A 27,651-nucleotide genomic window follows, 5' to 3' on the forward strand; every position below is an offset into this window, starting at 1 on the left:
TGAGCAACAACAACCCAAAAATATACTTAGGAAAAAGTTATAGTGTTAAATGATTTTATTACTGCTCAAGAAAGCCTGAAAATAAAACATCACTTTACAATATTAGGAATACTGCAATGAAATTAACTAAAATACCAGTTAGAAAATAATAAAGACTAAAGAATAACCTAATGGGGGAGGAGAAAATAGAATTTGTTGATCTAAAACCTGCTTCTTTCCAAAGTCATTAACAAACCATCTTTAGACCTGATTTGTCTTTGTCTCACTATTATCATTTTACTATTTCAGTAACATAGAAAAAAATAGAGAGATTAAAAGATAACTATTTCCAGTAATCTATTTGGAAAATCCTAAAAAACGAAGAACTAATTAAAATGTCATAAAGGTAGTCCAGCACAATTAAATTAAAAGTCAGTAGGTGTCCTCTTTGCTGGCAAAACAAAAACAAAAGTTAAAAAATGAAAATTCACCACATAAAACATATACTCCATAAACAAAGTTTTTGTGTTGGATATAAGAATAAAACTTATAGGGGGATCCCTGGGTGGCTCAGTGGTTTAGCGCCTGCCTTTGGCCCAGGGCGCGATCCTGGAGTCCCGGGATCGAGTCCCACGTCAAGTCCTGGCATGGAGCCTGCTTCTCCCTCCTCCTGTGTCTCTGCCTCCTATCTCTCTCTCTGTCTATCATAAATAAATAAATCTTAAAAAAAAAAGAATAAAACTTATATTCTTATTTACATTTAGGTAAATAAATGTTGACATGCATGTAAGGACATGCCAAGTTCTTTGATCAAGAGTGACAAACATACCACTTAACTACTTTATAAAGTTATAGGTTTAATGAATTCTAAGGAAGATCCTGATAACTTTTTTGTTTTTGGTGTTTTGGAAAATTGACAAACTGATTATAATCTTTATATCTGGAAGAGCAATTGATAAAACTGAATAAACAACAACAAAGATTGATAAGGAAAACTAGTGTACTAGGTTTTAAACTAAAATTAAAAATTACAATGAAATATAAAACTAAAGAAAGATTGATAACTCAATGAAAGAGAACATAAAGCTATGAAACAGATCCTAACTATATAGTATACAACATAAAAGCTTAATCCCAAAAGGGAAATCTCCTTGAGTCTTCTTTAAGGAATCATTTTTATTTTCATTTTTTCCTTTCAGCCTTTCCCTATTTTGGTTTGTTGTTGCTGATTCCCAAATCCCTGTCTATCTAAAGGCTGGGTATCTTTGGACTTTGGATATCTGGTTAAAGTTCCATCTACTTCAAGGAGGGGTTATGCCACAGTTCAATCGATTCTTGCTTTTTAATCTTTTTTATTACAAAAGTAAGATTTTGTTCAATATAGAAAATGTGGACTTTTCAAAAATACTAAAAACAACTCTAAAGGTAACTAATTATACAACTTTTACTATTATAATCTTTCAGATTTTTAAATGCTATAGATATTATTTAAATTAAAATTCCTACATCCCGGATGCCTGGATGGCTCAGTGGTTGAGCATCTGTCTTTGGCACAGGTCCTGGTCTCAGTGTCAGGATTGAGTCCCACATTGGGCTCCCTGTGAGGAGCCTTCTTCATCCCTCAGTCAGTGTCTCTGCCTCTCTCTGTGTCTCTCATGAATAAATAAATAAAATCTTTAAAAACTAATAAAATAAAACAAAATTCCTACAGCCACAATAGTAATATTGTGCCATACCTAGTAATGCATAAATTAATTTGTCTTCACGCAGTAATACATATTGAATATTTTAAATATAAATATGTACATATTCTCACTCTCATTAATGTATCATGGATACATTATAATTAATTAAGTAGATGCATCACTGTTTGCTTGAATAATCTCTTACTAATGGATGTTTGGATTATTAGTATTTGGTACTCTAAACAAGAACGCAGAAAGCATCTTTTCAGATGCCTTTTTTCAGTTGTCATTTCATTGAGATGTATTTAGAGGTGTTGTTATCTACATTTTTAAAAAACATTTAAATCATATTGATGAAGACTGTATAAAATGTTGACCATAGTTACTTATGTATTCCCTCCAACACTCCATGAATGTGCCTACTTTCCCATACTCTTGTCACTTCGATTTTATTAAATTAGATAGGCTAAAATTCTCTTGTCAATATTTTAATATATAATTATAGAATTTATAAGACCATTAGAATGCTTTTTCTATTTTTTAGGCATGTTTGATATGCAGGCTACCATTGACATTTATTTTTACATATTCTGGAATTGATGTTTAAGTTATCTGACATAAAATTTTGGGCAATTTTTAAAAATTTAGTTTGGTTAACTGGTTTCTTTGTTTTAAAATTCAAAGTAGTTCATTGTTTGGCTGAATTTCAGTTATTAAATTTTTCTTTTTTGTCTTGGGAAATTAGTCCTTCTTGAAATTTATAATAATTCTCTTAATATGGTGCAATTAATGATTAAATGTGTTCTTTTAGTTAACTATTATCACATATAGCATATGTAATCTTACGTTATATTGCATATAATTATATATGTATTATAAATATATGTATAACATATGTTTTAGTTGTAATGTAACCCTCTAGTTTGCCCACTTTCTTCCAGCTATCTTCTGGGATTTGTAGCACCTGTCTGTGGCTAGATGATGGTGTAAGATCAAGCAAACTAGCACACTAGTGTACTTCAGTTCTTAGATTACACTGAACCATGCATGTCTTCCCCATATTCTCAGTAGTTATTCTATGCAGTTTACAGTACCCGACTGTAGAAAATGATGGTGAATTTGTGAGGAATATGGCATAGAATGCCAAGGCAGAAGTCATGCATTGTATGTCTTGCATTGGCTTATGGGATTTGAATCACACTTTTATAAGAAATATCTTTGTTTATAGAGACCATAGGACTAGGAGTCAGTGGGCAAATGGTGAGAAATGTAGGAAATCTTTTCTTTGCCTTTTTAGTCACTCACAATCCCATGATGCAAAGCTACAGCCTTCCCAGCTTAGTAAATGGGCATTAGGTTGTCCATTAGTATTTTTTAATGTGTTTGCATGCTTTAGTCTCTTTCTGCATCTGTGTGGATACTACATATATCTCGATATCCAATTTTAATTTCATATTAAGTGCTTCAAACTAAGATTTTGATTTAATGTCCATTTGATAAAATGTTAATATATATATAAAGAGAATTCTTCAATAAGAATTTTCTATATCTCTGATGCAGTGAAATTGGAATTGCTTTTTTCTGGTGTCCTGGATAATTTTATTCTTTCTATATTATATGTGAAAAGGAATCTTGTTACTTAAAAAAATCATATATATAGATAGAAATACATACCCAAATCTCTACTACTGAATGTAATGTGCTCAATCAATACATAAGTATTAAATGCCTAATATGCAGCAAGCACTATTCTAAGTTCTATAGCTATGGTAATTAAAATATAAAAATAAAACAGACAAAAATCTCTGCTGTGGGGAGAGATTTTTGGAGAGAAGCAGATAATAAATGAGAAGGAAAACTAGTATGTCAGATGATGATACATGTTGTAGAGGAAAATAATCAGAGAAATAAGAAATATTTGGCTGGTGGAGAAAAGGGTTGTTACAATAGCAATTAAGAGCAATTTGAACAAAGGCCTAAAGAAGATAGAGAGGGAACCTTATAGATATCTGGGGGAAGAGTATTCCAAAGGAAAAAAATGCAGTACAAAAACCCTGGGGTGGGAGCATGCCCAGTGTAGGTTTGAAGAATAATCAGGGGGTAACTGAAGTAGATGAGTAAGGGGAACAGCAGTTTGAAAATATGAAATGAAGCCAGAGAAGTGTTGGTAGGCAGGAAGAATGGAGGCAAGTTACATTATCTTGTAGGTCATTTTGATGACTTTAGTCCTTACTCAGGGTGAAAGTGGAAGCTATTAGAGAGTTTTGAACAACAACAAAAAAGACTTTGTATTAGTCTAAAGGTTATAGAGAGGGAAAAGCCGTGGTGGATGCAAAAAAAAAAAAAAATCATGTGTGTCTATTGTACTCCCCCTGTGCAAAAGATGGCAGTAGCTGGGACTAGAATAATAGCAGAGAGGAGGATGTGATTTAAAAGAGAGAGAGAGAGAGAGAGAAACAAATGCATTCACACATACACACAAAAGGAAAAGAATGAGAAAGGAAAATGAATAGGAGCTTGGAAAATGCAGAGATACCCCACAAACAAGACTCACTCACACTTCCTCTAGCCCTTCCCTCCTAATTCAAACCTTCAAAGAGGAAACAAATTCATCACTCAGAAAGGAAAAATAAAGGAAAACACATATAACTTGAATACATTTATTCTTATATATTATTTTGGAATTATAGGTTGACCTTGCAAATAACATTTGTCAATTTATGTATTATTTCACATGTATTATATAAAGAAGTACTGGCTTCTTAGTGCCATGGTTATGAATTTGAAGTCTGAAATCAATGCTGAAAAAACAAAGAGTTCTATCAATGACTTACACTTTTTTAGTGAATTTGATTCTACCTGTGTCCATTGAACAGCTCTGTGTTCAGAGATGATGCATTTACACTGGGTCAGCCACTAAAATAAAGCTAGGAGACCGTAGCAGATGCCATCAATGCCTTCCCGCATAACCTCTTATTCACCTGCGGTCTTGCTGGACAATTCCCAGGCCCATTATCAACTTCCTGCCTCAAGGGTTCCATCTTCATCTCTCTGAGGTTTCCTTCTCTGAGGGTTTTCTTAGATGCCACAGTTTACTAGGCTCAAGTTCACATCTCTGGGGACAAAATAGAAGTCAGTGGATAAATAGCTTGGCATTCCTGTCCCCCAGTGGGACAACTGTGAAGCATGTTTTATATGGTTCCTCATAGGGTCCTCAGAAGGACCTCTGGGTCACCGTCCTAACTGCTCACAGTGCACTCATAACACACTCTCTACTGGCTTCTGCCTTGTTTTACTTTTCCCATTCCCTTATGTGTGCTTTCTGAGTTCACATCCTAAGTAAATGAGCTACAAAGTATTTGTCTCAGGGTGGGTTGAGTGGGAGACCTACACCAAGCCAAGTAGAAATCCTTGAATCAAGTTGATCATATTGGATGAACAAAGCAAAAGGCCCAGGAATATTCCACAGATATGAAGCAAGGGTGATGAGTGGCTCTTTTGATTTTAATCTACTTCCTTGGCCCTTTTGTGTCTTACTTTGTCCAGCATTATAGAAACAGAATCTTCAAGAGTTAGCTCCATATTTCCCCTACGAAAATACACTGTTAGTGTTAGCATATATTTTACAAATGGTGAATCTGCTGCTACTTCCATAATTAATCATTTTTGTCAATAGTTACAAATGAACATAGCCATGAAATGCAGAATGAATAATAGAGAGCTGAAAATTTATGGGCATATTGAGGAGATATAATGATCACTTGTATCAGTAACAGAGAAGCAAGAATACAGCTGCTTGGAGCCTGGACCAATTTAGAGAAAAAAGAGGGACTTTGTGTTTTTACCATTAATAGCAAAGCTAGGGAGAATTTAAAGTGCCAGTCATCTGGAAAGCACAGTTAGATTCACAATTTGATGAAGTCTAGGGATATCACATGTTATAAGACCTTGGTAAAAATCAAATCCTAAAGTTATTTTAAAAAAATAAGGAATTTACAAAAGACAATAAAATAAACCCTTATGTCTAAATTAATTTTTTATGTTAATGTATTTTGAAACTATAACAAGGGTTTTTTGTTTGGCAAAGCTGAGATATAAAGACAATGGATGAGCAAATATTCAATGCCCCTTTCCTTTCCTTCTCCTGGCATAGTCTAAACTTCAGGAACAGAAATATCCATGACACAGGACACATTTTTTTATATATATACAAAGAATCAGAAAGGTACTACTTATTGAGAGATCAGAGAAAATGTCCACAGGATGCACATTTCTGAGCCATGGAAAGAGCTGCAGACATATTGGGCAGCAAAGAAAGACATGAAGTGGGACTCTGAAGTCAACGGCCTTGTATCATTGTCCTGCAATGACAGGAAAAGTGAAATAGGTTTAATCAAAGCAACATGAACCAAATTAAGGGAATATTATATAACATCAAATAAACTTGTAAAATAGGTAAAAATTATAGCAAATGCATGATCATGTGTTTTCCGTATGATTGGTGTTAAATACATTCATTTTACAAAATAAATATTTATCAAGTGTCAGTATTCTGGTGCGTGTGTAGCTATAGGCAAGGGGAAATGAGGCAAACATAAATAAAATGCAGCTCTTTTCTTATGAAATTTACAGTTTAGTTGTTGAAAAAGATATGTGAACAAGTTATTTCAGCACAGTGTCAAAAGGGCCAGGGTCTTCAGTCTAGCTGTCTGCAGAGCAGCAACATGATCTGATTTATACTTTCAAAGGATTATGCTGGCTCTCCTGTTGAGAATAGACTGACAGGGGGCAGAGAGACAATGATCCAGGCAGAAGACTTTGGTAGACTTGGAACAAGATGGTAGCAGGGGAGGTGATGAAAGGTTTTATTTATTAATTCATTCATGTCTTCATCCATTTAGATATAGTCGTAGTTATTCTGAAAAGTTATAACAATAATACAATGTACACTTGACCTAAGTTCCTCAAGTGTTAACATTATGCTGTATCTATTTTATCTCTTTCCCTCTTTCTGAATATACACATGCATAATATGTTTTTCCAAGACATTTGAGAATAGTAGGAATAATATCCCCTAGCCCACAAATAGTTTATTGTGTAATACCTAAAAACAAGGGTATTCTCTTAAACAACCATAGGGAAATTATTCAAATGAGTTAGTATCTATGCAATTATCTAATCTACAGACCTTATTCAAATTTGTCCAACTGTGCCAATGCCTATATAACAAAAGAAAATTTAGGACCATGTATTTCATTCAGTTGTATTTTTAGTTTCATCTGGAATAGTTCCTCATTCTTTTTTTGTGTTTCATAATATTGACATTTTGGAATAGTACAAGCCAGTTATTCATAGAGTGTCCCTCAGTTTGGGTTTGTCTGATATTTCCTCTTGATTAGATTCAGCTTATGAAACTTGAACAGAAATACCTCAGAAGTAATGACCTTTTCAGGGAATTATATCAGGAGGCACATGTTGTTGATCTATATCATTACTGTTGATGTTAATTTTGATCATTTGGACTCTGTTAATTCTTTAGACTATAGAGCAGATTATTTCACATTGTAATTAATAATTATCTTGTTACTTTGAGATTGTAAATATTCTGTGTCTTCTAAAAAAAATTCAGCTACTCATTTTAACATCCACTGATAATTCTCACCTTCACTGATTGTTATGATGGTTGCTGATGGTGATTTCCTAACTCCATCATTTCTTCATTTATCAGTTGGGTTTCTACTGAAAGGAAGAATTTTTCCTTCTCTCATTCTTAAAAATTTATATCAAAGTGAATTCATGTATTTCTTTTATTCAATGAGTTATAGTTTTATGTCATTACTTTAATACTCAAATTGTTCCATTCTTGGCTAATGAAAGCTCCTCCGTGGTGACCAAAGTGTCCTTTTGACACGTCCATATTATTCTCTGAACACCTCCCTCACTTCTAGCACAAGAGATTTCAAGCTCATCTTGTACTTTTACTGTAACACTGAAATCAGCCTTTTCGTCTAGAAGCCCTGGTTACTTTTAATGGAGAATGCTGTTAGAGATCAAGATCTCATTCTACTTGTTGTCATGACTACACAGGGTGGGAGGGTGGTCATTGCTCCTAGTCTTTCTCAGTAAACAGAGCTAGAAATAGATATAAAGAGGAATATGTGCGCATGCGTGCACGTGCATGCACACACACGCACACACACACACCTGTATCTATCTATGCAGCAAACTAGCTTTATTACAAATTATGGATTCACACTGATATCTCTAATTCCAATCTAATGATAGAATTCATTCTAGTTTGGTCCTTTTCCATGTTTAAAACTCTCCTGTCTGCTAGTGACAAACAAAGCTCCAGTTATCTATAATATATGGACTTATATAAAGTACAATAATATAAAGTACAGAAAATAGTTTCATTATTACTAACCCCGGTCTCTAAGAAAGGAAACCTGCTAATTAGGTTTCAATATGTGCTTAGAGTTCTTTTTTGTCTTTAGCTTCAAGCCATATAGTCCAACTACTCCCCAACCATGTTTAACAGTTATTTGAGTTAGATGTTACTCACATCCCATTAGTTGGTGTTACTCATTCAAATGTTATCTATTTGAAACTTCTGTTTGTGCTCAACAGTAGGATTTTCTACCCTTCCTTATTTGTTTTATTCATTTCTCTTCTTTCTTCTTTCTTTCTTTTTTTGTCTGTGAAACATTAACATTCTAAAAGTCAGAACTGCATCAACTTCTATTTACCTTCTTTGTGTTTTCTGTTGCGCTTTTTTTTGTATTTCTAGATTTTTAGGCTGAGAATTTATTTAAGCATATTCTTTGATTGTGTTTAAGGATATATAATTTATTTTATTGCTTCTTTGTGTCTCACAGATTTATATATGTATACATATATACATGGACATATGTACATGTATATCTTAGTGTTTTCATTTACATATTTTAATATGTTCTTTAATCTTATTTTGTAGTTCCACATTTACTTAAGAATTATTTAATAAACATCATTTGTTAATTCTAATTAAAGTAATTAGAATTATCATTAATCTTTTTAAGATTTTAAAATAATTTCTAGTTTTTAATGTATTAAAATTTTACTTGTAACATTTTTAATTATGAAATTTATTTTTTGTGACTTAACATGTGATCAGATTTTATAATTGCTCCATGAGTGCCTGAGAAGGTATAGTCATGACTTTTCAGTGTGTAAATTCCCATATATACATAATATCTACTTTACTGGTTAGTTCTGTAAGACTTCTGTATCCTGTCCTTGTGTCTACTTCATTTATCTCATACTAATTCTGATGTATTAACATTTCCTAAGGTTAATATGTTTCTTTCTATGTCTTTTTACATCTTTTGTAGTTTTTTGCTTACAAAGGCATTGCTATATTATTTTGGTGCATAGATATTCACGATAGTTAGGTCATTGCCATGAACTGAGGCTTTTACCATTAAAAACAGCAATTCTCTGTCACATTAACACAGTTTAGTTTGAAGTTTATTTTGTTTATATCAGTATTGGCTTTGCTTTATTATTATTTCTAGAATTCTGGTATGTCTTTGCCCATGTCTTTCTATTTAGCTTTTCCAAAGTATTTTAAGTGTGTGTCTTCTGTACAGAATGTATTTGGATTTTGCTTTGTCAGCCAAATTGAAAATCATTTCATTTTAATAGATTTGTTAAGCCATTCATTTATATTTATTGAGATGTAAAGTGTTTAACTGTAACTCTCTCATATTATTTTATAATAATTACTGTGTATATTATGTTATATTTGCTATATTACTCTATGTGAAGTGGCTTGAGGGCTCTTTTTTTTTTAATATTCTTTAGGTGTTTAGGAAGGACTGTATTTTTGTTTTGTGGGCTTTTCACTTATTTTTAAATTCCTTTATTTCCCTGCTTTCTTTTTTTATCATGTTACTATGTTGTTTGCAGTTTTAATGACATACTTTTAACTCCAAACTATTGCCCACACAATAGTAACTTCCCTCTTCCTTCTCCTTTCTCCTGTCACTTTTAGTTGCATTATCTCTGTCAGAACATATAACATACTAGGTAACACATCATAAAACATTATTATTTCACCATCTACCTCATCTTTTAATGTTAAATCTACAATTAATTATATTAAAAGCTCACCAGTAGTCCTATTGCTGAAATGTCCCAATTCTTTTCTTAGTTGAATTTGGTGAATATTTGAAACTGTTTTTCATTATTGATCCTTGAATGAAAACTTAACTGACTATAGAATCTGTGATTTACATTTTCTTTCCTTGGATTATTTTAAAATGCTGTTCTACTGGTACATTATTTTGTATATGGTTTTCTAGAAGTCTGATGCCAACTAATCATCTTGCTTTTGCTATCTATCTACCCATCTATCTATTAATTATTGGCTTGGGTCCACAGTCATCTTTTTTACCTAGTAAAATTATAAAACTTAGTATTTTTTACCATGATATCACTTCAAATTGATCATTACTAATCAGTTTTCACTGTTGTGCAGTGGGCTCCTTCAATATGTAGATTCTGGACTTCTAAGTTTCTCCTCTAAATTGATCTATCCCATTCCATCAAAGTGCTCAGCAGTAAAAAGAGCCTTCATATCCACTTATGTTAGAGGGCAATTATGAAGAAATGTAGCCTGTTTTTACTCTGTTAATATAGTGAGTTTTAAAAAAAGTCTTAAAATCTATACTTGTTAATAGAAAAATCTCTTGAGGGTAGCCAGCTAACATAAAAGAATGGATTTTCTAATCAGATTTAACAAGAATCAGAGATCTTACCCGGTATGAAACTTTACTAAATAATATCAAAAAAAGCTCCAAGTAGAGAGAGCAGTCTTGTATACCAAAGGCAGCTCCCCAGATCCTGTCTAAACACACTAGGCATGTACTTCTAGCCTAAACACACTAGGCATGTACTTCTAGCCTAGTATTATAGAACTGTAGACAAGGTCTCTGTATGAGGATCTTGGGATAACCCCATGCCCTAGAAAAGTTTAAATTATGAAACATCTCCATTTAATAGCTCTAACACTTGTATCACTGACAGGGAGCTAAGTAAGCCTCATGGGTTCTATAGCTGACCCTTAGCTAGAACATCCTATGAAGTACATTTACAGATAAATTCTCTTCCTCCTAGAAAATATCAATAGTTTATATACCCTAATGTCCAGTTAGCAAGGAGCTTGGATTAAGTCACCGGCCAACATTTTTTTCCCCTAGAAGCACTCAACTCTATAAAGGGGATACTATGGCCTAAATATTTTTATCTCCCCCACCAAATTCATATGTTGAAATTCTAACCCCAAAAGTGATGGAAATATTAATGGGGCCTTTAGTAGATGACTAGGTTTTGAGGGTACAGCTCTCATTCATGGGATTAGTGCTCTTTTTAAAGACCCTATATGAAGTCTACAGTGCTCCCTGACTTCTTCTATCATGTGACGATATTACAAAAAGTCTGGAAGCTAAAAGAGGTCTTTACCCAACCATACTGGCACCCTGATCTCAGATTCCCAGTTTCTAGACCTGTAAGAAATTAATTTCTGTTATTTGTAAACTATATAGTCTGTGGTGCATTGTTATAACAGCCCAAACATACTAAGACAGGAGTTAATGTGCTGTGGATCAGGCGCTTTCATTCCTTCCTTTCAGCAATTTGATATGGCTTTCCATTTTGTATTTTTTTATTTTCAAAAAAAATTAATATTGAATGGATAACTGGAGGAAAAAATAGTGTGATGGAAATGGAAAAATCATTTAGACCATAGAGTTAAAACCATTTATTTACCTGGTTCCAGCACTGGTCTGTGTTCAGATATATTGCAGACTTCATACCTGGAGACTCATTCACCTGAAGAAACAACACAGTGGTGTAGTTGCTTAGATAATTGATATTATCCATGGTATCAAAGGCAGAATTGAGGTTTTTATTGAGTCAACTTGAAAATTAGAAAACAATGGAGATAGTTTATATAATACTGAGATAGGTCCATATGATACACATATAGGTTCTCTTATTTTTATTACAGTAAATCGAAGTTCTAGATATTATATATGTACTTCTTAACATGAGCAACCATTATACTTCTCTGTTTTTTAGTCCCTAATTCCATGTAGAATAAGAATTATGATATATTCTTGTCCTGTTTTCTGAGCAGATGTATCAATTTATTACCTTACTTCCTTGGAGTCTTCTCTGTGTCTTCTATTTCATGTCAACTTTTTTTTTTTCCAATGTTTTCTAATTTCTTTAAAAAAAATGTACCATCAAGTAAATAATAACAATTCTTATATTTGTATAGTTTTTAATTTATAAATCACTTAAAAACTCTAGAAATGGCTCTAAATACAATTTTCTAAGTAATCTAGCAATTGTGAGAAATTCTGTAAATACCCACTTAGTCACTATTGTTCATGAGGCACCATTTCTTTTCTGCTGCCAAGCTATAGTTTATCCCAATCAATACCAGTTGCTTACTAAGATTCTGTAAGTCATGACTAGCCCTGCACAACTTGATAGATGGCTTAAAAAAAAAAAAAAAAGACTTTTTAACAGATGCTTGCCATATGTTGATTTGTTTTTTTAAAAAATCAAGTTATAAATTTTTATTACAATTTAAAATGGGGTTCTTAAAAATATCAACTTGAGCATATAGGAAAAATTTAAAAATCTTTAAAGGGATATTGAGAAAAACTAGGCTTTAAAAAAAGAGTTGTCATTGCCAAAAGATGGCTAGGTAAAAATAATAAAAACCCCATGCTGCATAGATAATACAGATAGTTCTATTTATCAGGCCAGTGGGCAAAAAGCAAGCACTTAATGCCTTCAGCTCAAATCTTTTATTCCTTATTGCTGGAATTTCATTTCTTCTTGTCATATGACTAAAACAGATGATAGTACAGATGGTAAGCCTCAGGAGTGGATGAACTGTCAGCTGGTGGATTGGCTGCTTTGTCTCTTTGCAATCTTGTGGTTTAGGGTTTTCTGGGTATCTATGTTGGTCATTGAATTTGTGGTGGTACCAACATTGTGGTGGCTGCTGACCTTGGATCTCCTCTTGATTTTCCTTACCTTCTTTATCCTTGTCCTCCCTAGGCTGCCTTTGATGAGAAAGACTCTTGTGGGATTGTGGCCTATGATCATAAAGCATATTCTGACTCACTGGTCTACCTTGTTCTCCTGCACCCTGATGGTCTGCACCACCTGTCACCTCTCCCTGCACAGCAGGGTTAGAAGACTATGGTCTAAGCCCACGGGGTTTCCACATGTAGTAAGGTGGGAAACATTGCCTGCTGTGGGGCCAGCACTGTTGGGTCTGGCCTTTGGGAGCACTCTCCAATCTCACTCTTTTCGCCACTCACCATTCTGGTAATTTTGGTGGGAATTCTGTGAACCCCTGCCTTGTGGAGAGCATCTATAATGGGTATGGTCTGCTGCATATTTACTGCCTTGCTCTGGAGCTCCACCAGGGCCTGTCACATTTGCTACCTTCACACTCTTTTCTCCTTCAACAATATCCAACTCCACAGCCTCCCTATCTCCTGTACTGTGAAGGTACTTCTAGTGTCATTCTTTTTTATGGCAGTTGGATGTGTGAATACATCTTCCTTGGTGTCATTCCTATTGATGAAACCATATCTGTGTCTTACATTCAACTATTTTCTTGTTACCAAAACCTTTGTTGTGATTAGTTGCTTCTCCCTACAGCAGGTGCTGCCTATGTGTGGCTGTCCCATCCTCTCCTCCCTGTGTGGCTGCAGTTGCAGTTGGTGACGGGCTTGGTGTGGGTAGTGCTGAGGGCATTGTTGGATGCTCAGTCTTGGCCTCGGGCTCACAATTGGTGTGATGGTGACAGGCAGCAATGGTAACTGGACCGTTGTTAGCTCCCACGTGCAATGGTAACTAAGACCAGCAGCAGGGCTGCTCAGGGCTGGTAGATGACTTTGATAAAAGAAACAAACCATTTATCCATTATTCCCCATTGGTAACATCTAAGGAGAATTTAGTAGCTTAGACATTTTCTAAAGTGAGAATACAGCAATCTAAAAAAGCTTGTCTCAATGACTAGAAAGGAACAATTAAGAAATTAAATGAAGTTTTGTTGTATTAAATGTGGTCTTAATCATTTGAGCAGAAACACGTCTCCTTTTCCTTCAGTATCTGTTTTGTTTTGAAAATATGGCTTATATGAATGATAGCCTTACCTCCTTACCCAGATTATTTAAGCTAAAGCTGCTTTTTATTTTTTAACCTCTCATATGCTCTCTGATTTGTGACATTCTCTCTAGTTTTGTTTCAGAAATGACAATGCCATTCTAGAGAAAATAATATATATAAATTATTTTTTCTAGTAGAAATATCTACGTCTGGTTAAAAATATAAGTCATTATTGATGTATTCCTATTTCGAGTTGATATTTATAGTGATGTAAATTATGATCTTTACAATACATGATTATAAGTATTTTCCATTCACATAGTATCATTTTTCTAAGATGTATCAAAACCAGATTTCGCAGTTGTACATTCTATGGGCTCCATGCTAGGTAGCTGGGGACTGGCAGGCTGCCCCACAGCCATTGTGAGTTTACTGCAAGAAATCTGGAGACAGCCATGGGGAGTCCTGAGGGCCAAAATCCCATGAGGGCAAGACTGGACTGACATAGAGTTAATTTTTCAGGAGAAGTTATATAATATACCTCAAATTACAAGGAAAAAGAAACTTTAAAAAAATTATACTTTGGTAGCATACATTTTATAGAAACATCATTTGAAAAATATATAAAACAGCTTTAAGGTATGTTCTATATTAAAGAATACAGTTGATGGAAAAAAAGAATATATAAAAGTTAGATTTTATTTATATACATTTCAGATAGAATTTTTTATTCTTGAAGGAGATCAGCAAACTGAACGTACTTCACACTTTGCCACATTTAATGTTATCAAAACAGACCAATTGCATTTCAGTATTTTGTTCCTTTTAGTAAAAGAGAAAGGGCTGTCTTCCTTAGACACAATATGACTGTCTCTGTCACCAAGAAGAGGAATAAAGGAAATTTTAGTCAAATTTTCTGTAGCTTCATGTGTTTAAGAGTCATCTGATGAGGTTGGGCTTAGATGCAGACTCCTGGGCCCCAGATCAAGAAATTCTAATTAAATTTATCTCGAAGATCTTAAGAATGTGAATTTTCTAACAAGTATCCCAAGTAGTTCTGGTTAAGGCAGTTTTTCTAAACACACTTTGAGAAGCACTGTCCTAGCCCTTTCCATGTCAGCACCAATATCTAATTGGTCTGATTTGGGGAACTTGGGTAACACATAGCAGTGAAACTTCAAGTTACCACATTCTTATCCAGCATTTGATATAATTTGTTTTGTCTAAGTAATTAATATCCATGAAATAAGAGAAAAAGATAAGGACTCTTACTAAATCTCCCAAAGAATATAGGTGCTCTCTTCCCCATAGTTTACTTCATTCTCATTACAAGAAATCAGAATTCTAGATTTATATATTGAGTATAAAACCTGACAGCAATTGATACAGGAGTGTCAGAGGTAGAGTTCAGGGACGCCTGGGTGGCTCGGCGGTTGAGTGTCTGCCTTTGGCTCAGGGTGTGATCCCGGGTCCAGGGATTGAGTCTCACATTGGGCTCCCTGTAAGGAGTCTGTTTTTCCCTCTGTCTGTGCTCTGCCTCTGCCTCTCACTGGGTCTCTGACGAATAAATAAATAAAACTTTTTGTTTTTTTAAATGATGCCATTAGAGATAGAGTTCATCTATGAGATAAAAGGACTAACAGGGGATCCCTGGGTGGCGCAGTGGTTTAGCGCCTGCCTTTGGCCCAGGGCGCGATCCTGGAGACCCGGGATCGAATCCCACGTCAGGCTCCCGGTGCATGGAGCCTGCTTCTCCCTCTGCCTGTGTCTCTGCCTCTCTCTCTCTCTCTCTGTGACTATCATAAATAAATAAAAATTAAAAAAAAAAAAAAAAAAAAAGGACTAACAGAATCAGGGGAGATGAAGAGGGTACCAGCCTAACAGGGAAGTATCCTAATAAGGAACTATAGGATTAAGCAGGAATAAGGGAAAGGAACTATTATGGGCTGGATTGTGGCTCCTCCAAATTCATATGTTGAAGCCCTAACCCCAACTACATCAGCATGCAACTGTGTTCAGAGACAGGGCCTTTAAAGAGGCAATACTCATTTTTTTTTTTTAATTTTTATTTATTTATGATAGTCACACAGAGAGAGAGAGAGAGAGAGAGAGAGAGGCAGAGACATAGGCAGAGGGAGAAGCAGGCTCCATGCACCGGGAGCCCGACGTGGGATTCGATCCCGGGTCTCCAGGATCGCGCCCTGGGCCAAAGGCAGGCGCCAAACCGCTGCGCCACCCAGGGATCCCAAGAGGCAATACTCATTAATTAGGGTCTTATGAGTAGGCCCTAACCCAATATAATGGTGTCCTTATAAAAGAGGAAATTTGGGACACCAGAGATATATACCCGCAGAAGAAAGACCATGTCAGAACATAATGAGAAAGCAGCCATCTGTAAAACCAAGGAGAGGTGTCAGAAGAAACCAATCCTATAATATCTTGATCTTGAACTTCCAGTCTCCTGAATTGTGAGAAAATGAACTTCCATCATTTAAGCTACCCAATCTGTGACATTTTGTTATGGCAGCCCTAGCACACTAATTCAAATTTTGGTACAAAGAAGAGGGTGATGCTATAACAATTATCTAAAAATGTAAGAAGTGGCTTTGAGTAATAAGCAGAAACCAGAAGAGTTTTGAGGCGCATGCTAGAAAGAGCTTAGATTGCCTTGGAGAGATTGTTGGTAGAAATATGGATGTTAAAGATTCTTCTGATGAGGTCTCAAATGAAAACAAGGAACATATGTCTGAAAATTGAAGGAAAGGCAATCGTCGTTAATAGCAGCACAGAACTTGGCCAAAATGTGTTCTAATATTTTGTGGAAAGCATTAAATGACAAACTTGGATATTCAGCTGTGGAGATTTCTAAGCAAAGTGTTGGTATATGGCCTGGCTTCTCCTTGATGCTTGTAGTAAAATGTGAGAGGAGAGAGATTAATTGAAGGAGTTGTTGGGCCAAAAGAAACCAAAACTTGAAGAGCTGGAATATTTATTGTCTATCCACACTGCAAAAAATGAGCAAGTGTGTTCTAGAGAAAACACCAAGGATGGCCTGGATAGTAATTCCATAAAGCAATGGTGAGTGGGACCTGTTGATCTCATCAGCCTCTCTCCAGAAGCCAGGGATAAAGATGAGGTGACAACAGTAGCTATGCAGCAGATACACTGCTAGCTTGGACTAAAGGGGACAGAGATGGGACAAAATGAAAGGCCACTGAACTTCTGGCATTTTAAAGGTCGGAACAATAGCACTATCTGGTGATAAACACCTATGACCCTCCAGGAAAAGGGAAAAATGACCCTGAAGGCAGTCGGGTTTTCCTCCTCAGTTCTGGAATGGGGCTACCTCCTCAGTTATTACTGCAGTAATGTCTTAATAAATCTATTCATATACAGTATGACTGATACCTATTTTCATATTGTAGCCCCAGTGATTTTCCAAAGTGCATTTTGATTTTGTATATTCATACCTCCCTCCAATCCTGTGTACTCCAGTTTACAAACCATAAATTTCTTCACTTTGTTCTTAGAAAAAAAAAAAAAAAAAACTAAATGTCTTAATATAATCTATAAGACCTCAAATGACCTGGCATTTATTTGCCTCTCCATCCTCATCTTATCCTCTTTCTTGATCTGTCTGGTCCATTCCAGCTGACTTTCCCAGAGATCCCATGCTCAGCATGTACATACTCTACAGGGCTTTTGCATATCTTGTTCTCTCTACTTATAATGGACCTCCTGCCTCTCCTTGCCCACTTAACACCTACCAATCCTTTAGATCTCACCACTAAAACCACTTCCTCAGGGAAACTAGACTATGTAAAATTTCAATGTTATGGTCCTCATAGGACTGAAAATTCTTCACACAACACTGTAAGCTCCACAAGGCAGGGCCTATGCATGTGTGTGCACACGTATCTTTGCAGATGAACATTCCTAACAAATATTTTTGAATAAATGCATGTACATGTAAATGAATGAATGAATATAAAATTTTGAGGAAATACGGTTTTGGACTATTTAGTTCTATCTGGCTTTGTTTAATATTAATCTTAGAAGCCTATATAAATATTTTATGAGTTAACTGGTTAATTTTAACCCTGTTTCACATTAACAATAAATCTGCAAAAAAACAAACAAACAAACAAACATACAAAAAAACAAGCCCACATTTATTCCCATAGAGTAAAGGAATTAATGTAAAAGTCATTTCTTGAAAATGCTAAGAGGCACTTGAAGTTTGGTAGTCTATACTACTAAACATCTTTCCCCTCTTCTCTCATCTGTTTTCCCCTCTCTCTGTCACCAATTATTTCTTCTCCAGAGTTCTTGAACCAGATTCTTTCTCCACCAAAATCATTATGGGCTTTGGGAAAAAAAGAAAAAAACAAGTTCAACCACACAAAAGAGATTACAGGGTGCAAGCCAAACTGTGACAGTCCTCAGGAGAACATTATTACTCATTTTTACTCTAAAACATAATTGTTAAGTGCTCAAAATACAGAAGAATGAGCCATGCTAGAAAAGTGACGTTGCTTTTTCCCCTGAAGACTAGTTTTGACTATCCTTTCTGAAACATACAATCACAGCAGTGTCTTACCCTTTACTATTGATGACACAATAGCTTGTTATGTTTTAATTTCACTCTAAGAATATCTCTAGCAATTTAATGTTCCCTCTCCTGTGGCCTCCCCCCAGAGGTCACCCTTCCAAGGACGATGGGCAGTACCATTTTGCTAATGCTAGTGTTTTCCATGCCAGTCTCTTACTCAGCTCATTGTGTTTTTTTTTTCTCTCTGAAAATATTTTATAGCAAAGGAATAATAGCTCAAAAAGAAAAGACATTTATCAAACTAAGGGTAGAAAAAGGAAGACCAAGAAGAATTGCCAAGAAAAGCTTTTACTTATGCTCCACAAGAGGAAGAGTTGCAGAAGCACGTTCTGTGAATGATGAAACGGCCAGACTGAGAGAGCCTTCAGAGCAAAAAGTTGTATTAAACTCATTTGCTTTTTTATTTGCTATTTTCTTCCCCATCTCGTTCACTTCAAAGTTTGTATTTCTCTTCCCTTGTGGGTGCTAACTTTCATTTTGCTTTTCTAAATGATGTACTATATCTGCTCTAACATTCTAATTAGGCCTTTTGCAGTTGTACTTAGAATAGTATAAAATCTCAAGATACAACATTTCTCACACCTAAAGAATAGATGACCCATGATGGGGAAGTTCACATAGTTGCAATTTAATAGAGTCAGCAAGAATACTGACATACCCACAGGGGATCTGCCTTCCAGAGTCTGACAGATGACATAGCTGAGGATAGATCAGCCTTAAGGGCTGATGCACATTACTATCATTTTCCTTGGGAATCTGATGTCAGGCTCCAAGCAGCTGCATATCATGGGGGTTTTATCCTATGTTGTTAGATGTAGTTGATAAATTTTGCCCTAGAGGCAGGCTTAATTTTAACATATTCCTACTTACTTAATAAAAAATAGATTTTTCCCCCTAGATGATTTGTAATATAGTATATTGATATTAAATGGAATATATTCGTATACTGTTTTTAAATGTGAATATGCTATATACGCTCAATTTGTGTCAACTAAAACAATGATTTCCATTTTTTTTTACTATTGCAAAATCATTTTTATTGGTGGAAATATTTTTGCATGGAGTAGAGAAGAGCAGCCAATTTAAAAACCTCTTTAAAATATAAACATTAGCATCATTCTCCAACTCTAGTACCTACCATAGTCCTTCATAAGTGCTGGACAAAGTAAACCAAATTAACTGATCCAACGTGGTAGACTGGACAAGGGCCTTAGTATCCAGGGATCAGCCATTAGGTGACTTTCTTTCAAGCAGAAGTTGACTTTCTAGAAGTCTCATGATCTTTGACATAGTCCCACTGTTATGGGAGAGCTTGGTTCTCATCTCACGGAGCTGAAGGATGAATCAGACAAAGGAAAGTGAGTAAAGTTTTAGAAGTTTATTAAGCAGAGGTACAGAGAAAGCCCTCAGAAGTGAGAGGGGTCCCTACAGGGTTGCCTCTGGGGGCTTGTAGGATGGTCTTTTATTGAAAGCCAATCAGGGAACCTTTGAACATGTCTATTGCTATCACTATTGAGTAAAGACTAGTGATAACATCTTTAATGGTTTACTTGTTTGGGGTCTGGCTGTTCTTTGTTGGTCACAGAGGACTGTCATAAAAAAGACATCCTCCCTGCCCACACCTAGGGCAGTGTGGTCTGGCTTGTTCCCTTATCTCTGGTTTTCCCTACATGTCAGCATTTTTGGGATTTTTGTGAGCCTGATTCTATGGCCCCCTTACCTAGCTCTCCCTACCTAGCCATGTTTGTCCATAACTCAACACTGCTTTTGACTTTTTCTGGCTTACCTCAGAATGTGGCAAAGAAAGGAAGGAGATACCTTGTCCCTGAGACAAAATTAATTCATTTCCAGGTAATTCCCATCTGGTAAGGTCTGACTTGCCTGCAATCAGCCACGCCTCCAATGCTGACTGCAGTGTTGCTCACAGATTCTGTGAAGTCAAGGTCTAGGCCATTTCTTCTAGGCTTGCTTTTAGAGAACTTTCTCCTCTTTGCATCATATATTATAATAACAAGACTATGAATTCAATTCAAAAGAGGTTATTTTTTTAATAGTAAACTAAAAAATCCTTTCTGTCAATTTTATTTATTTATTTATTTATTTATTTATTTATTTATTTATTTATTTATTTATTTTTAAAGATTTTATTTATTTATGAGAGACACAGTGAGATAGAGAGAGGCAGAGACACAGGCTCTTCACAGAAGAAGCAGGCTCCATGCAGGGAGCCCGATATGGGACTTGATCCTGGGACTCAAGGATCACATCCTGAGCCGGAGGTAGATGCTCAACCACTGAGCCACCCAGGTGTCCCTCTTGTGTCAATTTTAATTCTAATTTGGTTCCACCTGTGTCTGTTGATATTCAGTCTCCAAGCAAAACTGATTTTTTTCCCTCATACGTCCCCACTGCTTGCTCTGTATGGCAGAGTTGCATTTAAAACAAGATGAACTAAAAATGTAGTAAGAAGGGAAAACTTTATAACTTAGTTGATTTTCTATATAATTTCTTTCATACTCTAGCAATAAGTGGAGGTGTACTGAAGAAAGGCAAAAGTAGGCAAAAACTGAAAGCCACTTTTGTGACAATGACGAGAAAATCTTTTGCCCACAGTCAACATTGCATAGGCTTTAATGCCTTTTCCTGTTTGAGACCACAACCCTAGTGTTCCAGAATTCCAATGAATGGAAAAATGATTCAAGACATGAAAACCAGAGCTCCTGAAGAAAAATTAAAGAAAACAATATTATTTTACCTGAAGGAGAAAAACTAAAGGGAGATATAATTTTAGCATGGGTAGGGACACTGCATAAAATATGGAAGATAGCTATTCCAGTGGAATCGGGGATTCAAATTTAGTTCCATTTGAGCTAAAATTAAATTTAGTTTTAATTTATACCAGGAGGAATTTGCAATTCATATTAACTCTTCTTAACCAGACCATAACAAAGGAAAATGAAAACTAGATATTTGTTTTGTGCCAGTCTCAGCCTATCAATAACCAATGCTGCGGTTGGACCAGCTGTGTGGTCCTTATTTTTATTGCAAGATGCCTTTCAGCAACAACCATCAGAAAACTTTGAAAAAATAAAAATTTACTACTTACAAGAGCTGGAAATTACACAGCATATGTGAGGCCACATAACAAGATGGCAGGTAGAGAAAGAGAAAGAGCACTAACAGGCTGGCTAGCCATTCTGTTTTTATCGGAGTCAAGGGTAGCATCCAGGCTGTTCCAGCTCACTCTTTATTGGTAAATTTAAAACATAAAAGTAGGAATTTAAAGCAAAGAAAGAAAAGGGAAGTGATTCAAAGGGTCAGTTATGGAAATCAACCAGCATCTCTAAAACAAAGGAACCTCAGTATGGGGAGGTGGCCTCCTTTTTTTATCTAGCTGTGTGGCAATGTGTTCATTTGTCTTTATAGTGAATGCCTCTTTGAAATGGATTCCTCAGCAATCAAAGCTCAAGTCAGGTGCTTGAATTACAAAAAAAGAAAAAAAAAACAATACCAACAAAACAATTGTCAGGGCTTTATACTGTTATTCTTTAGTTATAATTAAGAACTGACCAAAAATGTCTTTTATTGATGCTGCTTGAAAGCAAAGATGTGCTGTGGATGCGAATGAGTGTGAATGTATTTTAGTACTTACTGCTTGTCAGACCTTCAGAAGCAGGAGTGGGTTGGCCTTCTAGAAGTATGACCTCTCTGTAGTCACACTGCGTCTGATTTCCCATTCTGAGAAACCTTATCCCTGGGGACAACCAGCTCGTTTTCAGATAATTCATTCCTAGAAAACTGACTTAGGGCACCAACCACACACCCCAATGCTGAATGCAATATTGCACACAGATGGCCGGGAGACAGGGTACAGGCTGACTCAGATTTGCTTATACAATGATCACAACAATACAAGTATTGAAACAGAAGTCCAAATAAGTCACATGACCAGACTCATATAGTCAGGAAATGGCAAATAGGGATGTGAATCCAGTCCACTGATGCCAAAGCTTTTGTTCTTTCTATCATCTCACCCTGTTCACCTACGTGAAGCTTACAAATCTTTTTCAAACTTCAGGTGACATTAATGCATGTCACTAGTGATAGAAATAAATGTTTTGGTTTTGATTGAGGTGTTAAGTGGAATTCCAAAAGGTTAATAATGAAACGATGAAATAACATCTCTTTTTTTTTTCTTTTTCTAAAACCCTTTATCTCTTTATTGCTAAATACAAACTGATAATTAGAAAATCCTTAGGAAATTCTTGGTTCAAAGATTTATTTATATAATTGCTCCTATATGAAGCTTTTCAAGTGTTTCATAGAGCATATAAGAACATAAAAGAGAAAACATGAGACTAACATTTCCCTTGCAAAGTGTAACATTTTTGAGGTCTAATGGACCCTACTACTGATTAATTAATTACTAACTAAACCTATGAAAATGAGAACATCCAGCTTACTATTTCTGTCCACTTTTTGCTGAACATGGCTTGCTTTGGTGAGCAGTGGCCTTGGACTCCTCACAAAGAATCTATGTCTCTAAATCAGATGTATTCGTGTTCCTCTTTGCCTATGCAGATACATATATTATTTCAGTCCAAAGAGATTTTTTTTGTTGTTGCAAATTTAAGGTGATTAAAATGGTTTTTAATGGCAGTAATTCTGCAGTTATAATTACAGTGTTTATTATCATGAAGAATTTAATATAAATATATGGCAATTACCAGTGCTCTACTGGGGAAGGCTGAAAATAATTTGTCCTAATCTAGAGATTTTTCTGAGATCCATAATATGCATTCACTAATTCCTTTGCCCTAACAATACCACTGTATGAAATAACTCTAGGGATTTTTAAAGGTTAGAGATGTTCACAGCAGGAGAGTGACAGAGCATGTATGGAAAACCTAAATTCTGCAACCATTTAGCAGGATTTTTCCCCATTAAACCACAGTACCATAAACTTAAGTATGTAAAATCTCTTCATTACATTTATTTTTTCACTAGAGTTTATGTATTTTTAAAGCTCCAGGAAAAACTCCCCCAAATTACTCTTCTTGTATCATACTATGTTTGAATTCCTATGGAATTTCCTTTTTAAAAATATATATACGTATTTATTTATTCATGAGAGACACAGAGGGATAGGCAGAGACACAGGCAGAGGGAGAAATAGGTTCCTTGCAGGGAGCCCCATGTGGGACTCAATCCCGGGACCCCAAGATCATGCCCTGGGCTGAAGGCAGAAGCTCAACCGTTTGATTTCCCATTCTGAGAAACCTTGTCCCTGGGGACAACCAGCTCGTTTTCAGATAATTCATTCCTAGAAAACTGACTTAGGGGACCAACCACACACCCCAATGCTGAATGCATAATTGCACATGGATGACTGGGAGACAGGGTCCAGGCTGACTCAAGTTTGCTCATGCGATGATCACAACAATACAAGTATTGAAACAGAAGTCTGCTGAGCCATCCAGGTGTGAATTTTCAGTTACGTATAGGTGATTTCCATTTTTGATGGATAATTTGCATTTAGTACTTTAAAAACATCAATCCTTCAAAATAATACTATTGCATGAGTAGAGTTACTTTTTCCATTAGCCCATCCTGCATTATTACTAACTGGATTACTTTTCTTAATTAACTTGGCACTTATCAGTATATAAAAAAGCAAACAATAATGATTTCTTAAAATATTTCTGATTTTCAAGATTTTATTCCACTTCCTCAATTCCAACCTGCCAAAAGTGAAACAAATGCCTATGGAAAAGTAATTACTTTTCTCCTTTTTTAACTTCTTCTTAATTAACTTTTAATCTATGCTGTTACACAGAGAGCATCTCTTAATACTAAATGTGTCTAAAATGTAGAAGACAGAGATTTAAATGATTTAGATAAACATCTGCCTAGCACAGAGGCATAAAAACTACAAAATTAGGATATGGGTGGCTGAGTGCCAGTAGTAGCTGCCAGCAAAAGAACGATATTGTCTTCATTTTTTTTTAATCTTTTGCTTACTAATGAAGCAACTTAATAAATGCCTCCTAACCATACATCCTTATTTTAGAACATGTTTCTTGGTCTACCTGACATAAAATTCTAAAAAGTTTGAATGAGAAATCACAGAAAAAACTTCTATGTAATAATTTATGGAAGACATATTCTGTTAGGGAAAAATCAATAAATTGAAAATTTTCAGTATGAAATGAAGCACTATTGTTTTGTTTAGTTGGAGTGGATTCTGTCAACAGTAATTTAAAATAATCAGTTCAATGATATGATCCCTGGTTGGTGTTTAGATAATTACTATACTTATGTCTAGTAATTTTCATCTATTAAATGGAGCAGAGTGGCAAGTAAAGACAGGAAGCTTTGACTCTTAACACCTCCTCTACAGTATTTGTGTAATTTGTCTTTTAATAACTGAAAGAACATGACAATAAATCCTTACATACAAAATGGAAAATATCCTACATTCTGTCTGCATGCCAAGTTAACCAAATATCCTTATTTGCACAAAATACAGTAGAAATGTGTGTGCACTTGCATACCTTAGCTTCTCAATTACTCTAGAGAGTTAGGAAGACTAAGGAACCAGAAAATAGTGCTTAAATTCATGTTTTTTTTTAATTTGAGAAGAAAGAGGCAAAAATATAATTAATTGTGGAAAATATGACTGTAAACCACCAAAACCCAAAAGAATAAACAGAAATAATTTTTGAAAATAAGAGAATTCCACAAAATGATGAGTTAATAAATGCCAAATATCAAACAAAACAAAACAAAAAAAAAAAAAAAAGAAAGAAAAGAAAGAAAAAGGACTATTTATAGTAACAATAAAAATCATAAAACCTTTGGAATAAAATTAGTAAGCAATGTGTAATACTTATAATAATAAAACTATAAAATGTTATTGTGATAAAGACTTGTAAATGTGAAGGTTTTCTTTGTCTTAGGTTGGAATTATTTAGCGTTGTAAAGAGGTCAAATTTCCCAAAATGTTTTGTTGTGTGTGGGTTTTTTGTTTTTTTGTTTTTTTTTTTTTTTTTTTTTTTTTTTTTTTTTTAATGAAATGAGATCAAGTGTTCAAAATTCCAACAGGATTTCTTTTTTGGGGGGCAGGGATGGGCAGAGAGAGTGATAGAATACAAAATAAAATCTCAGTATCTGATATGCTACATGTGAGAAAGCCAGAAAATTCTTTCCCAAAATAAGATATACTGTTTAACTATGACAATTAAAATGTGATATAGGTGAAGGAATACATGGCAGATGTATTGGTTTTCAAGACATTTGGTATCAGTCACTAAAGAACTGTGATCCCTGAGTGACAGGAAACAAATGACGGGAACCCCATGAGGAGTGCCTCAGCTTACTTCCTCCAGAGAGTTTTTAGGCAATGGTCCATGGCAGACTCCCGGACTTGAGAAGTTGAAAGTTCAGGGAAAACAAGGTGCTAGAGCTTTCAGGACAGAGTACTGGAGAGAGGAGTGCTACACAGAGAACTCTAAAGATCTTCAGAGGTTGCCCCAGGAGCATTTAGCTGAACAGTGATCAGTGCATGTGTTTGAGGAAAGTACCTGAATCTGGGGAAAGAATCATGAAAAGGGTTAGAGGAAGCAGTTTCTAAAGTTTATATGGTACTGGAAATTCTGGATATTCCAGTAGGATTGGAAAAACACAATTTGTGGAGCATTCGGTTGAATATCAGGGAGGTCTTAGTATATTACTCAGTATTAGGAAGAGTTCTCCAGAGAATTGGAACCAATAGAACATATACAGAGAGATTGGGGTCAAGGTGGTGGGGGATGAATTAGCAAATGCAAAATCTCTGGAGAAGCTGGAGACCCAAGAAGAGATGATGTAGCTTGAGTTTAAAAGCCATCTGAAGGCAGAATTTCCTCCTTCTTAGAAAACTTTTTAGTCTTTTTCTCTTTAGGCCTTCAACTGAGCAGATTAGTCCTACCAACATTAAAGAAAGTAATCTTTTTAAATCAGTGTTGCTGATTTAAATGTTGAACACATCTTTCACAGAGACATCTACTCTGATCTTTGACCAAAAATTGGGAACCATGGCCTAGCCAAGTAGACACATAAAGTTAACCAGCACACTTAGTATTTTACAGCTCTCAGGAATTGCTTCAGCAGTAGGGAATGAGCAGCTCTAGACTGAGGACTTCTCTGGACCCGTCTAACAAATTATGAAAGCAAGGCCCAAAAGGGTGAAACTATTTACAAGTAATTTCACTGCATCCCGAAAAAATGCACACATGTATTAATGGGAATAGGAAAAATCCAGCACTCCAAAAGGTAAAGTTCTCATTTTTTTTAAATTCAATTAAGAATTACCAGGCATTAAAAAGAGGCAGGGAAACCTTACCTAAAATTTAGGTGGAGGCACAATCAACTGAAATCAATCAGAATTGTCACAGATGTTAGAATTACATCCTAAAAACATTTGATCTGATTAAAACAGTTAACTGTGTTCCATATATTCAATATCATACAGAGGGACATAAATTATAAAAAAAGACATAAAAATTCTATAGATGAAAATTATAGTGCCCAATATAAAATATACACTGGATGAGATTAATGGCAAAATAGGAATTATAGAAGAAAAAAGATATAGCAATAAGAACTCTCCAAATAAAATGTACAATGAAAAGAATTTTAAAGATTATGAAGCATCTCACTGAGCTCTGGGACAACTTTGAGTGATTTACTATATGTGTAATTGGAACTCTTTTTTTTCTTGTGACTTGAGAGCAAATTTTTTTTTACGTTGTTATTTAAATTCCAGTTAACATACAGTGTAGTATCAGTTTCACATGTACAATATGGTGATTCAACACTTCCATACAACACCCGGTGCTCATCATAAGTGCACTCCTTAATCTCCATCACTCATTTCACCCATCCCCCACCCACCTCCCCTCTGGTAACCAGCAGTTTGTTCTCTGTAGTTGAGTCTGTTTCTTGGTTGGTTTGTCTCTCTCTTTTTATTTTTTTTCTTTTCTCATTTGTTTTGTTTCTTAAGTTCCATATGTGAGTGAAATAATATAACATTTATCTTTCTCTGATTTATCATTTAGTGAAATACTCTCTCGCTCCATCCATGTCATTGCAAAGGGCAAGATTTCATTCTTATCATGGCTGAATAATATTCTGTGTGTGTGTGTATGTACATAT

At 35.2% G+C, this 27,651-nt stretch overlaps 1 protein-coding gene and 1 long non-coding RNA gene across 12 annotated transcripts in view; one reads left to right on the top strand and one right to left on the bottom strand.

The window, feature by feature from the left end:
* SPAG16 (sperm associated antigen 16) overlaps positions 1 to 27,651 on the top strand; it is a 916,366-nt gene that overhangs the window by 576,576 nt on the left and 312,139 nt on the right. The gene's annotated exons all lie outside the window — the stretch shown is intronic.
* The window catches only part of LOC112656655 (uncharacterized), a 189,055-nt gene that overhangs the window by 6,570 nt on the left and 154,834 nt on the right, over positions 1 to 27,651 (bottom strand). Inside the window, exons 3-5 of one of the 2 annotated variants that reach the window (XR_007409011.1) lie at positions 11,475 to 11,537; positions 5,934 to 6,025; positions 4,646 to 4,779 (exon numbers count right to left, since the gene is read on the bottom strand). This is a non-coding gene — a long non-coding RNA (uncharacterized LOC112656655). Of the gene's footprint in view, positions 1 to 4,366; positions 4,780 to 5,933; positions 6,026 to 11,474; positions 11,538 to 27,651 lie in introns of those variants that run through there. The other variant, XR_007409010.1, reaches the window with a different exon arrangement.

The sequence above is a fragment of the Canis lupus genome, chromosome 37, assembly GCF_003254725.2.
Source record: "Canis lupus dingo isolate Sandy chromosome 37, ASM325472v2, whole genome shotgun sequence".
Classification (NCBI taxonomy): domain Eukaryota; kingdom Metazoa; phylum Chordata; class Mammalia; order Carnivora; family Canidae; genus Canis; species Canis lupus.